The sequence below is a fragment of the Podarcis melisellensis genome (assembly GCF_964234715.1).
Source record: "Podarcis melisellensis genome assembly, chromosome: 7".
NCBI lineage: Eukaryota > Metazoa > Chordata > Lepidosauria > Squamata > Lacertidae > Podarcis > Podarcis melisellensis.
In genome coordinates, this window is record NC_138539.1 from 79,926,206 (window position 1) to 79,938,573 (window position 12,368).

Consider the following 12,368-nt stretch of genomic DNA (forward strand, 5'->3'; position numbering starts at 1 on the left):
AGAATGGTGGCGGAATATTGAAGGAAAGCATTAAAGTTTGGGATTTTTTTTTAAAAAAAATGCTTTTCTGCAGGCTAAGGCACCGAAGGCTGATTTTTGGTCTATGATAAAATGTTCTTTTTGCACCACCAAACCTTTCAGGGGAGAATTTGCAACAGTTTGGCACCATTTATGAGTGAATTGGGTAACGTCAGATTTTTGGTGAAATTGTGACCCCGCGGGTTAGGGATTTTTTCGCAAAATTTTTTTTCCGCAGGTTAGGGCACCGAGGGCTGGTTTTTTTGGTCTATGATAAAACGTGCTGTTAGGGGAAAATTTGCAACTGTTTGGCACCATTTATGTGTGAATTGGATAATGTCAGATTTTTGTTGAAATTAAGAGGCAAATGACAAAGGGAACTTTTCCCTTTATCTGAAGGGAAGATGTTAATTTTTATTCAATTTAATTCATTTTACTCAGTACTGTGAGAAAAAAATTACTCTTACAGTGGCAATGGTGCCCAGAGAGGGGTTGGAACGAAGTTCCGGTGAGTCCCGACTGAAAAAAAAGCTGTAATTTTACTTATTTTTACATTTTGCATCCTACCTTTCATCCAAGGACCTCAAGGTGGCGCACTTCTCCCTCTCCATATTTTATCCTCACAACCTTCTTTTGAGGTGGATTAGGATGAGAGACTCTGGCTGGCCTAAGGTCTGTTAGTGGGCTTCAGCACTGAGTGGGGACTTGAACTCTGATATCCCAGGTCCTAGTCTACACTACGCAGGCTCTGTCATTTGTAGTTTTAATGTTTCAGTTGTGTTTTTTTTTATTTGGTTATTAACTGTACTGTGTTTTCTCTAGGTGCGGCAGCTCAGAAACTGGCTCGAACTATGTTTCAATCATCCCAGAGCAAGGTATCGTCAGGATAATGAATTCTGTGGGAAACTCTGCTTGGCCGTGTCATGAATAACTGAAGAATGCACAGTAAGGAAAAAATATGGCAATGTGTACTTTTCCTGACCCTACTATGGTCCAGCCCTGTCCTGCTGGCCTCATTGATTCCTCCTGAGCTGATCATAAATATTTCCAGATGTTTGCTGCATATTTGCTATACTTTTAAAACCCATCCTCCTATTTAACAATAGTAATGGTAGCTTATCCTTCACAGAGCTACAGTTCCCAACATCCCTTAACAAACTACAGGTCCCAGGATCCTTTGTGAAGGGAGGAGATGTTCTTTAAAGGTATGGTGTTGTCCGCAGCCATTGTCCGTAAATTCCTTCTCTGTTCAACCCGTGTTTTCTACTTCCCAGTTCTCTAGCCCTCCCTTGGATGGATTACCTAACTCTACACCTCCTGATTCTAGGTCTGGTTCTCTTTTGTATTGCTTGCTGTGGATAAACTCTGTGCCTTAAGACCTCAGCTCCTGTTCTCCATAGCACTTGACTAACCCTTATTAAGGGGAAGGATTGTAACTCATTGCTAGACCATCTGCTTTGTATGCAGAAGGTTCAATCGCCACCATCTTGGAAGAGACCCCAGTCTGCACACCGGGAGAGCCATTGCCAGACTGTGTAGACCAGCCATTCTTAACTTCGGGTTCCCAGAGGTTCTTGAAACACAACTCCCATCATCTGACCACTGGCCATGCTGGGAATGATGGGAACTGTAGTCTAACAATATCTGGGAACCCAAGGTTGAAAGAGGCAGGTGCAGTCAGTGCTGAGCTAGGTGGACAAATAGCCCAACTCATGATTTCATTGCTCAGTGGCAAATCACATTCATGCATACAAAATACCTCAAGATCAATACAGTTGTACCTCCATTTACAAACTTAATCCATTCCAGAAGTCCGTTCTTAAACCAAAGCCATTTTTAAACTGAGGCGCACTTTCCCTAATGAGGCGTCCTGCCACTGGTGCCCTGCCACCGTTCAGCTTTCGTTCGTAGACCGAGGTACCACACTACTTCCGGTTTTGCGGAGTTCTTATAACAAATAGTTCGTAAACGGGACTGTTCTTAAACCGAGGTACCACTGTACTGGTATCAGATCCTGGAGAGCTGCTACCAATCTGAGTGTACTGGGTTAGCAGATGGACAAATACAGTGGTACCTCGGGTTAAGGTCCATACTTAACCTGAAACTGTTCTTAACCTGAAGCACCACTTTAGCTAAAGGGGCCTCCCGCTGCTGCCGCACCACCGGATCATGATTTCTGTTCTCATCCTGAAGCAAAGTTCTTAACCCGAAGCAATATTTCTGGGTTAGTGGAGTCTCTAACCTGAAGCGTATGTAACCTGAAGCATATGTAACCTGAGGTACCACTGTAGTTCAGTTTCCTGTGTTTTGGAATATGTCTCTCTACTGTCTGTGCTTCCATCTTTCCCATTCCATGATATTCAGTGGGCTCCATCTCTCTTCAGTTGAGATACATCTTGGCTCATTCATATTGTCCTGATTGCCGTGGCTCCAATACTGACATCCTGAATAATTTGAAGAGGTACATGATTTGGTCAACAATCATAACAACTAAAAATAAACAGACAGTAAGACAAGGCTATTTAACACAGTGACTAAAGTAGCCAGGTGCCTTTTATTTTAAATTTAAAATACCGGTAATTACTTTTCTCACCCACCCTCATATTGGAATCCTACTTATTTCAGAGCATCCTATCTGTGCCAAGCTTCACACTTACCTATTTCAGAACATCACCTTAGCTTCACTGAATCTGACCAGAACTTTAGTAAAGCCATTTATGATGTGTTAGTACTCACCAATAATTAGAGACACAAAATATATAACATGATAGCTTCTGCAGCAGGCTTAATTTGCCTTTTCTTGGAAAGCCTTTCAAAAGTCAGTAGGTGTAATCTAGTAAAGTTAAGCATTTTTAAATCCCATTTATATCCACGGGAGAGTTAAACATATTCTTAGATCTTTCTCATTGCAATATCTGGGACTTAAAAATGCTTAATTTTGGTCCATTGTTTGTAGCTAGATTTTAGGAGCTTCAATTACACTGATGTGGTATATTGTCTTAAATTCTGGTGATTTGGTTTAACAAGGCTATGGATAAAACCATCAGAGAAATGGTAATTGATAGCCTTTAACAAAAGCAGCCATCCAAAGTGAATGTTTGATACTGGTGTACCTTTAAAAAACTGTTATTCAGCTGTTTTAAGCCTCAACTTTCAAAGGAACGTTGTGCATTCAAAACTGCTAAAACGCATGGTATTGATTAAAATATAGAAATTTTGTGATCTTGTTTGAGGTGCTGACATCAAACAAATCTCAACAGGTCTTTTCTCTGACATCTTGGCACAAACTATAGCATAATCATTTACTAACGAAATGAGCCAGTGGAAGGAACAGCTACTAGAATCTTTATTTTCTTTTTTAGCAACTGCAACATGGCACCCCTTAGGAGAAAATAATCAATAGTCACCTCTTCTCTCATCAGTTCTATGACACAAACATTTTTTTTACCTATCGATACATTTTTTCCTGGTGTTCTGCCTCATGTGATGTTTAGCCAGTCAGTTTGAAGCTAAATGAAGTAACTTTGTTATATATAGATATATTTGGCTTTGCTGTTTCTCCTCTTCTTTCTCCAAAATTTCAGGGCTAATATATCACAGAATTATAGCACATTATTTAGGGTCATAACCTGAAATTTCCACGCATAGGAATTCATTGGAATTTGAAGAGTTTGAATTTGTTCTTGAAGAGTTCATCTAACTTATTGGAAAGCATACTTCTTTTTAATATAGTGCCATGCCATTGCCAATGCTGTTTATACAGTACTATAGATTATATATCCTGCATTCTTTTGATTTTTCTCTTACTTGCCTGGTTTCTGATAATGTATCCTGTATTGCTTCAGTAGGTTTGTGATGTGAATGTAAAGCCCACATTAGACAGAATGCTCATTCACATTATAAATGCCTCTCTCCTACTTTCCCTTTCACATTAATAATAATAATAATAATAATAATAATAATAATAATAATAATAATAATAATATATTAACATAAATATAGTGGGAGAGGGGTGAAAAAGTGGAAGTGCTCTGTATTCCCTTTTGGTATGAGAAATTTTAACTCACTCATCTTGGCTTTGGGGCTTCCAGCAGTGGCATATAAAGCATGTAGATTTCTCCCTTCTTAAATGTCTCTTTGGAAATATTTTTTCTATGATAATTTGATTATGTATATTTAAAAACAAACCCACTTCTGCTTAGTTGAACTAATATTTCCATATACGGTCACCTATCCCCAACCTGTGCATTAGGAAGTTAATGATATTTTCTGGCTTTGTGGCAGGCCAATTTAAAACAACATAAAACTCATTTCATTAATTTTTTTAAAGCAAAAAGACCAAAGAGCTGCTACTTTGGTTGTGGTAGGGAAAGTAAAATGCTGAAGCCCAATCAGGGTCACCTAAAATCCTGGATTTCATCATCACCTTCTGCTTAATTTTTTAAAAAATAATGACTGGCGGTTGCAAATTTAAAAAAAAAGTTTTAAAAAAGGGTAAGTTATCACCATTTCCGATAAAGAAATATAGGATACAGCTATGTGATTTACTGTGCTGTGTTGGCATCTCTCTGTCTCAGGGGAGTGCCCCTCTGTTGGAAGGTTGCAGGACTTGCTATGGCTGTAGAGACCAGTGCGGGAGAGACATGTTTTGTTGCAGCTGAGGCAGATAAAGGCATTCAAATGTACCATGCCATTTCTGCAATCCTCCCAGCAGTTATTTCTCCTCTGGCCACTGCTATAGATACACAACTTGACTGCCTGTCTCCAGACACCGCGGTCGTCTGCAGGGGATTCCCACATGGCAAGGCTGATGTTGCCAGCCTTCATGTCACATTTTCAGAGATCTTGGTAAGGCAGAGTTGGTCTGCCAACAGGCCTGGTGCAGAAGCCATAGAGCATCTCCTTGGGAATCCTACCATCTAGCATTCTGTGAACATGACCAAGCCAGTACTAAGTTAACAGTAAAACATGCCAGGAGGGAAAGGATGTGTGATCTATATTTACAAGGTCTAAATAAAAAAGAGACTTACCAATTTTTATTTCAAAAAAGAAGGTAAAAAGTAGCCTTGGACAGCGCTAAATCCAGATACTTCCATAGACCTTTGGTACCTGACACTTCTCCATTATATTTTATAGGCAGCTTTCACCTCTGCCCTGGAGAAGATTTCTTGTGTATGTAGCAAGTGGCTAGGAAGTCTAAATCATTTTCAGATAGGGTTAGAAGTGTCCCCTGTTTGAAACCCAGAAGAACTGTTGTCAGTCATTGTCAACAATGCTGTGCTAGATGGCCTCAGTATCAGTACAGTATAAGGCAACTACTTATGTACCACATTATAAGTGTGGCTAACTTTGAAAATGGTCTGGAAACTGCAGTTAGTTCAGGGTAGGGTCACACGATGTTCAACTCAAACTGGACAGTTTAACTGTATTATCTGCATGGTAGACATTCGAAACAATATATACTTGTCATAGTTTGCTAGTTACCTCCAGTAGATATTTATTTTCATTTGATGGCTGTTCCCAACATTGCAACACAAATTATTCCATACATTTCCTCTCCACAGCTCATAGCTTCTGTTGGCTCGCACATCCTAATTATTAACACAGATTTTTGTAGCGGACAAAGCAGGGATTTGATCACCATAACCTAATGGCATTTGTGAATCGTTGGAAACATTATTATTAGCTCTCATAACACAAACATTCTTCATTAATCACCTACTCTCTCAAACTTCATTATCAGCTGTAATTAGAATAACCTTTATGCTGGTCATGTATTCTGCTTGCAACCTGAGCTGAGTTTTGAACTACTGAACAATCTCCGTTCTTATTTATAATGATGGCCCAACATGAAAATCTGCTCCCCCGCCTATTTTCCCACCGTGCCTTTCTCATGACGGGTAATGAATATTTTAAGTGCTTCACTGTATTTCCTCCTCAGTTCTATTAACTAAGATGCCATGAACAAATTCCTGAGTCCTTAGGATGTGCTATCGGTGTAAGTTCATTCTACTTAATGTGTTTCATTCATATCAGGCAACAACAGTGAATGAAGCATATTCATTATAAATATGTTTTCCTTGCTTTTAGCATTTGCCCATAAGACTCTAATTTTATAACATTGCAGTTGCTATTAATAATGCACTTTATACTCACAGCTGTAATTAACTGCAAAGCCCAGGCTTGCTCCATAAATCTGTGTGGCCATCATGAGCAGTGACTCATGCTTGCAACAGGAATGGTTCAGTGTATGGTTCTCCAAGATTAAAAAAAGAAGGCACACAACAATGGATTAAGGATTTGCATTATTTGTCCCTATTTGGCAAAGTATTGACATAGGTGCAAAGAGGAAAAATGTGAAGATATTTGCTCAGCTTTTTATTGAGACATTCTCAATAACAGATGCACCAATGGTCTGACTTGGCATGAGGTAGCTTCCTATGTTGCTATAGTCATCAGTTTGCTGTGTGTTGCTTCTTTGAAATTCTACAACCCTTCAGGACTGGTGCCACCGTTAGGTAGAGTGAAGCAGCTGCCTCAGGCAGCAGATGCAGTGTGTTTGGGCAGTGAGCACATGCAAGATATTGGAGGACAGAATGATGTGTGTGTTGCACGGTCTGTCATATACTCTCTAAGCTAGCCTGCTGTCCATCTTGCCCTCTGCTTCCTAAGCTAGTCTGCTGTCCTCAATTACAGCAGACGATGCTATCCCATCTCCAGTGCTGAATCTTACTTCAATCCACTTGGAGGCACACCACCTTAATGTTAGATTCAGGCACCAACATTCCTTGGGTCAACTTTGTCCACATTTTTCTCCCTCCTTTTTATTATTTCCTACTCCCCCCCCCAAAAAAGTTACTTCATTCATATAGGTAACCACCTCCTTTTTCCCAATTTGGGATTAATTTTAAAACTGCAATAATAAAATCGGTTTTAAAAAGCTTCTGGTGACTTTATTACATACATGAATAATGAAGAGGAAGACTGTACAATTCCTGCCCCAGACATGAGTCTGTGAAATTCACAAATGAGCCAGTTCCTCACCTTCAGTTAACAACAGAATAATAAAAAGGGGTCACCTAGTCCAAACCCATGAAATACTGAAATCTTTTGCCCAATGTGGGGCTCAAATCCACAATTCTGAGATTAAGTCTCATGCTCTACCGACCGAGCAGAACTGCAATTCTCCTTTATCGGTCTCTACAGCCACAGCAGGCACTGTAACTCTCTAATGGGTTCCCTTCGCCCCTAAAGATGCACTCCTCCCAAGTCAGACGGATGCCAACACCAGTGCTGTTAGGATAGCATGCAATACCAATGCAGTCCAGTGAAAAAACCAGAAAAGCTTCATGCACATAACACCATTTACTAATTTAGATACGGCTTCTGTATTTTGTGATATACAAAATGTTTATTCTTATTCCTGTTTAAAAACATCCACTTAAAATATAGCAAAAAACATGCTTTGAAAAACAAACAATAAAAGGGGGGAGAGAAGAACCCACAGGACCATGCAGCAGAGCACTGCAAGGTGACCCACCAGCCCCTGATCCCTGGAATGTTCCAGGCATACCTGAGCTTGAGAAATTACACGTCCCAAATGTTGCATGACAATAATAAATTCTGCCGCATGACTGATGGGGCCAGTTGTAATAACACCTGCTGAGGAGCCATACGCCTGCAGCATCCTCTTCCCCAGCTGGGAGACGTAGTTGTTGCAACCAGATGATGTGGCACTGGAGATTTGTGATCTCTCAACCCCAGGTGTGGCTGGGGTTTGACAAGGTTCAGCTACCTGTGCAAACTACAGCGGAGGAATAAATGGAGCACTGTACCCGTGGGCAGTAGGAAACTTTTATGGATCACAGCCTTCATCTGCAAAATTACACAGCTGTGATTATTTTTGTCTGTGATTAATATTTCAGACTGGATCATTTTCGAATTAATGTTTCATTATAATTTCTTTTTAAAGAGCTTCAGTCTCCAAGGTGAATATTTTAAGCATGGTCTCTACATTTTCCTTTCCAGCATTTTAATGCCACTGTATTATCACACCAAGGAGGCTTTCCAGATTATGTTCAGGCACTCAACGTCTTCAGAGCTCTGCATTCTTTGTACCACCCATTTATAATAGTTAGCAGGAAAATAATAGATCTCGGGCACATTTTCTTTTACAAAATGTAGGGACACCAACTGAATTATTGGGATGAGATTACTGAACAAAGCAAGGTTTCTTTTTCCAGAGGGAGGGAAATGTCACATACATCTCTACATCTTCATCTTTGTTGTTGCTGTTTGCTTTTTTAACATAAGTAATTACTTGTTCCAGTCCAGAACAAATACATATAATGTCCCTATAGTTAAGAACGAAAACAAATCCCTTCAAAACACCACTTCCACACATTTGGGGAGTTGAGAATTAGAAACAGCAATTTAGTCTCCCGTGCTTTCTTTCCTTGGATTCTTGTCATAATGACAAGCTTTTCTATTACCGTCATTTTCTTTTCTGGAGAGTTAGGTGAATCTGAAACTACATTTTTGACAGGTTTTCCAAAGAGCAGTGAAGACTTAAAGAGTTCCTCCCCCCCTGCCCCACAATTCCTTGGAAGGACCGTCATTTACAGTAGCATGAAGCTGTTTGCTTCTTCGTTCTGTAGAACTGCTCATATTCTCTGACAAAGCAATCTTCTTGATCTCAGCTTTCTGTAAAACGTTGCATTTCTTCATCCTTTCGGTGTTTTTAAGATTAATCTTCTTTCTGAGACTGTTTGTGGCTTTGTCTGATGAGCTTACAGTAGATGTCAGTAATGAAAGTTGCACTCTCTTGATACCCTGTTTCTTTGGTATTTGGATCATTAGATGTTGATAACTAAATTGTGGGAGTTGAAGGTTAAAATTGGGGACAGGACACTCATGGGACTGCTTTTGAGTAGTTATTCTAGTTTCTGGTAGAAGAACCACAAAAGGTATTGATGGATGAGAGTGTTAAGTTGTGGGTGAACATATCAGACGGCACAACGATTCTTCAAACAGCTCTTGTTTATTCACAGGCCAGAACAGAACTGAACTGAAGGGTTCAGCCAGCCTGCTTATATAGAGCTCCACTAGAACGCAACAGTAACCATTTTCTGTAACTATCCAATCACTGAACATCACTTTCAATCCCTTATTTGCATATGGGGACCTGAGTAAAAAATATCTACAGTATTCCCCTGCTGGCCCAGGGTGAGAACTTCAGTACATAACAGAGAGCTCATGTTACCTGCACTCCCTTCCTTGTATAATCTTCTAGAGTTCCATCTTGTCTACTCTGTTTTACTTTTAATTTTTCTTTGTACCAACCACTGTTGTGTGCTGCCTGGGGCTGATAGAAGTTGTAGTCCAAAACATCTGGAGGTTGGCAATGCTGAAGACTGATTTATACAATAATAACAATAATATAGTAATTATATTTCAATATAGCAAAATAAATTAATAAAAATAACCAGTAAAAGCCAGCCTCTTAATGAAGATGGATGGTACTATGGACCAATGGAAACAGAAGCTCCATTTCTGATAACAGAGGTCTAGGCAGCTAATCAGAAGAGGTTGTTATTTAGACATTGTTGTGAGCTTAATGGTTATAAATGCGCACTATAAAAGAGGTGTGCTGCATAATTCCTAATTTTGGCTGGACTTTTTTCATAGTATCTATAAAGCTACAATTAAAATCTGAAAGTATAATGTTATATAGCTGGGTGCAGATGACTGGAAATCTAAAGTTCAAGTGGCGTTTGTGCATCCCCTTTAAAGCACACTCCACTTGTATGGGGTCCTCTGTATCACAAGTATATATTGCTCCTTTTAATTTCCCTTCTGTTTAGAGGATTATGAGGAGTATGATTAATTTTATTGATAAAGTTCTTGACAAGAAGTTTTCTTTGGAGCAGTCATGTCTATTTTTCTTGGCAACCTGCACAGCAGATCCTTAAAGTGTCAGAATGTTCTGTGCATTATCCAGTGAAGAAACCCAACTGTTGTAACTATATAAAGATGAAGTATTGCAGTGAATGTCTTGATGTCACTGTCAGAGCTAGTTCCCACTGAGCTGAAGGGTGGTGTGAGGTGAGGCAAGCAGAGAGTGGGAGGCAAGGAAAAGTGGTCTATCCTAGGCAAGAAATAGCAAGAGCAGAGTTTCAGGCCCACTATAAACATGACAGATAACATTAAAATATAAAGTAAATTGTTGATATCACACTTCATTAACACTGAACAATTTCATATTCCAGGACATCAGTGAACATATATGAGGCAGGTTAAACAAGTGAATTTATTATTCAGCAAAGAAGGTCTTTTAAATTCCTGAAAACTCAATAAATCTATTATTTCTGACTCTTGGTTTGCTCCACTGGAATAATCTCATTATTACTTTAATGCAGAAGTGCAGGATTTGCATGAAAATTTTGATTGCTTTCTGTGTCGTTGTGACCAAAACAGATAATGGCGAAGTATAATTCTTAGTTGTCATTATGACTAATCCTTAATCTCTCATTAATCATAATTTAGTTGGTGCTTAGCTTCTATCTTCAACGTGCAAGCTGCAATTACCTCCGGGCTTATATATATTACAGGCGAGCTAAAGACATGGTAGAGCTCACTACATTAGATCGGCAGTTTTTGTTAAGGTGTTTAGTTACTACTAAGTGGTCATGATATTTTATTATGCTGTCACATTGTCCTTGGAGGTGGGCCTTCTTGAATCTTAAAGCAGAGAGAAGAATCGAGACTGCACATGGAGTCACTACTCATTTTTCCCTACAGGTGTGTGCATTTGGGTAAGAGGGACAGTTCAGATATTGCAATAGGCAGCTGCATATGCAAACTGACTCTGCGGAAAAGGATTGTGATTGGGGTGTTGTGAGCAGTGATTAAAGTTCTGCCTTTGAGGAGATTTTTGAGACAATCCATACATTCAGTCAGTTCTGGTGCCAGCAGCCAGCTAGGTTGGGCACAGGCTGAAGGTCCCAGTAGCTCAGGAGGATTTGACCTGGTTGTGCCATCGCTTACCATCCTTCCCAGTGATCCCCAACAATCATTTTAGTGCTGGAAGGGCAGTGCTGCTGCTTCTGAATAGGAGTCAAACTCAGTCCCATCCATAGTTGCTATCTGCCAATTGAATTTACCCAAAATGTAAGCCCCGGCCCATAGATTTGCATTGAGAGTGGCATGGGCAGCTGGCTGCCAAGGGCCTCCTGAAGTCTGGGATTGACTCTGCATGCAATACATGCAATATATGTACAACTTGATGTGTGGCTCTCACTTTACTTTATATGCAACATGTTACACATGTTCTCAAAACCTGGCTCCATACTTCACTATCTTAGGGTAGCTATTGTGTATAAACACTTGAATAAAAAATAAATTAAAGCCGCACTGAACTGTTATCCTGTTCTACTGCAAACTGTTGCTTAGTGTCACCATCTGGTGAGACAGTAATCTTTCTTTCTTTCTTTCTTTCTTTCTTTCTTTCTTTCTTTCTTTCTTTCTTTCTTTCTTTCTTTCTTTCTTTCTTTCCTGGAAAGACCAATATATTTTGTCTGCAGTGCTATGCACACTTACCTGTGACTAAGCTCAGTTGAAAATTGTAGGGCAGACTTTGCCAATCTGGTGTTCTCCAGATGTTTTGAACTCCAACTAGTCACAGGCAACATAAACATCTGGAGGGCACCAGGTTGCCAATGCCTGCTGTAGTGCTTATTTCTGAGTAAACATGCAGAGGCTTAAGCTTTATGTCAGCTTATAGAATCAAATAGTCAGCATGCATGCATGATCCAGTCACAGCAGCACATCTTACGCATGGCGACAGATGTTCCCAAAGCTATTGCCAGGTCTATCAACATCTGAACCAGAATACAAAAATTGGGTTTCTGTTTATTGCTACCTGCCTTGCTGGGGGGAAAGAAGTACTGTACACTTAAAAGTGAACATCTTAAGATGTGGCTTTTGTGTCTGTGGGGTCTTATTTATTGATCTCAGGGGCAAATAGCAAGGGTCTTTGCCCTGTTGGCAGAATGGGGCCTCTGTTTTTTTTTCTATGGAAGGAAGGGAGGGAGGAAATAAAATTGACTGATGTCAGAATTGAGCTGTGGGCAGCTGTCAAGTTGGAGCCAGGAGTTGCGCCAGGGGTCAACCAAGAGGTCAGTCTAGGAGTCAGAGCTGAGGGGTCAAACCAGGAGTCAGCACCAACGGCTCAACCGGGAGACAAGTCAAAACTAAGAATGCTCCAAAGTCAGGAAAAGAATAGTTGCCTGTGCAGAGTCTCAGCCCAAAGTGGAACCCTTTTACAGCCCTTCAGTTTGGTTTGTTAGCTT

General features: G+C 40.0%; 1 protein-coding gene across 2 annotated transcripts in view; it reads left to right on the forward strand.

Annotated features, from left to right (window-relative positions):
• The first annotated feature begins 880 nt into the window (after nucleotides 1-880).
• The window catches only part of TMEFF1 (transmembrane protein with EGF like and two follistatin like domains 1), a 96,211-nt gene continuing 84,723 nt past the window's right edge, over nucleotides 881-12,368 (forward strand). Inside the window, exon 1 of one of the 2 annotated variants that reach the window (XM_081920072.1) lies at nucleotides 881-963. The gene's annotated coding sequence lies outside the window, so the exon portion shown is untranslated. The remainder of the gene's footprint in view (nucleotides 964-12,368) is intronic. The other variant, XM_081920073.1, reaches the window with a different exon arrangement.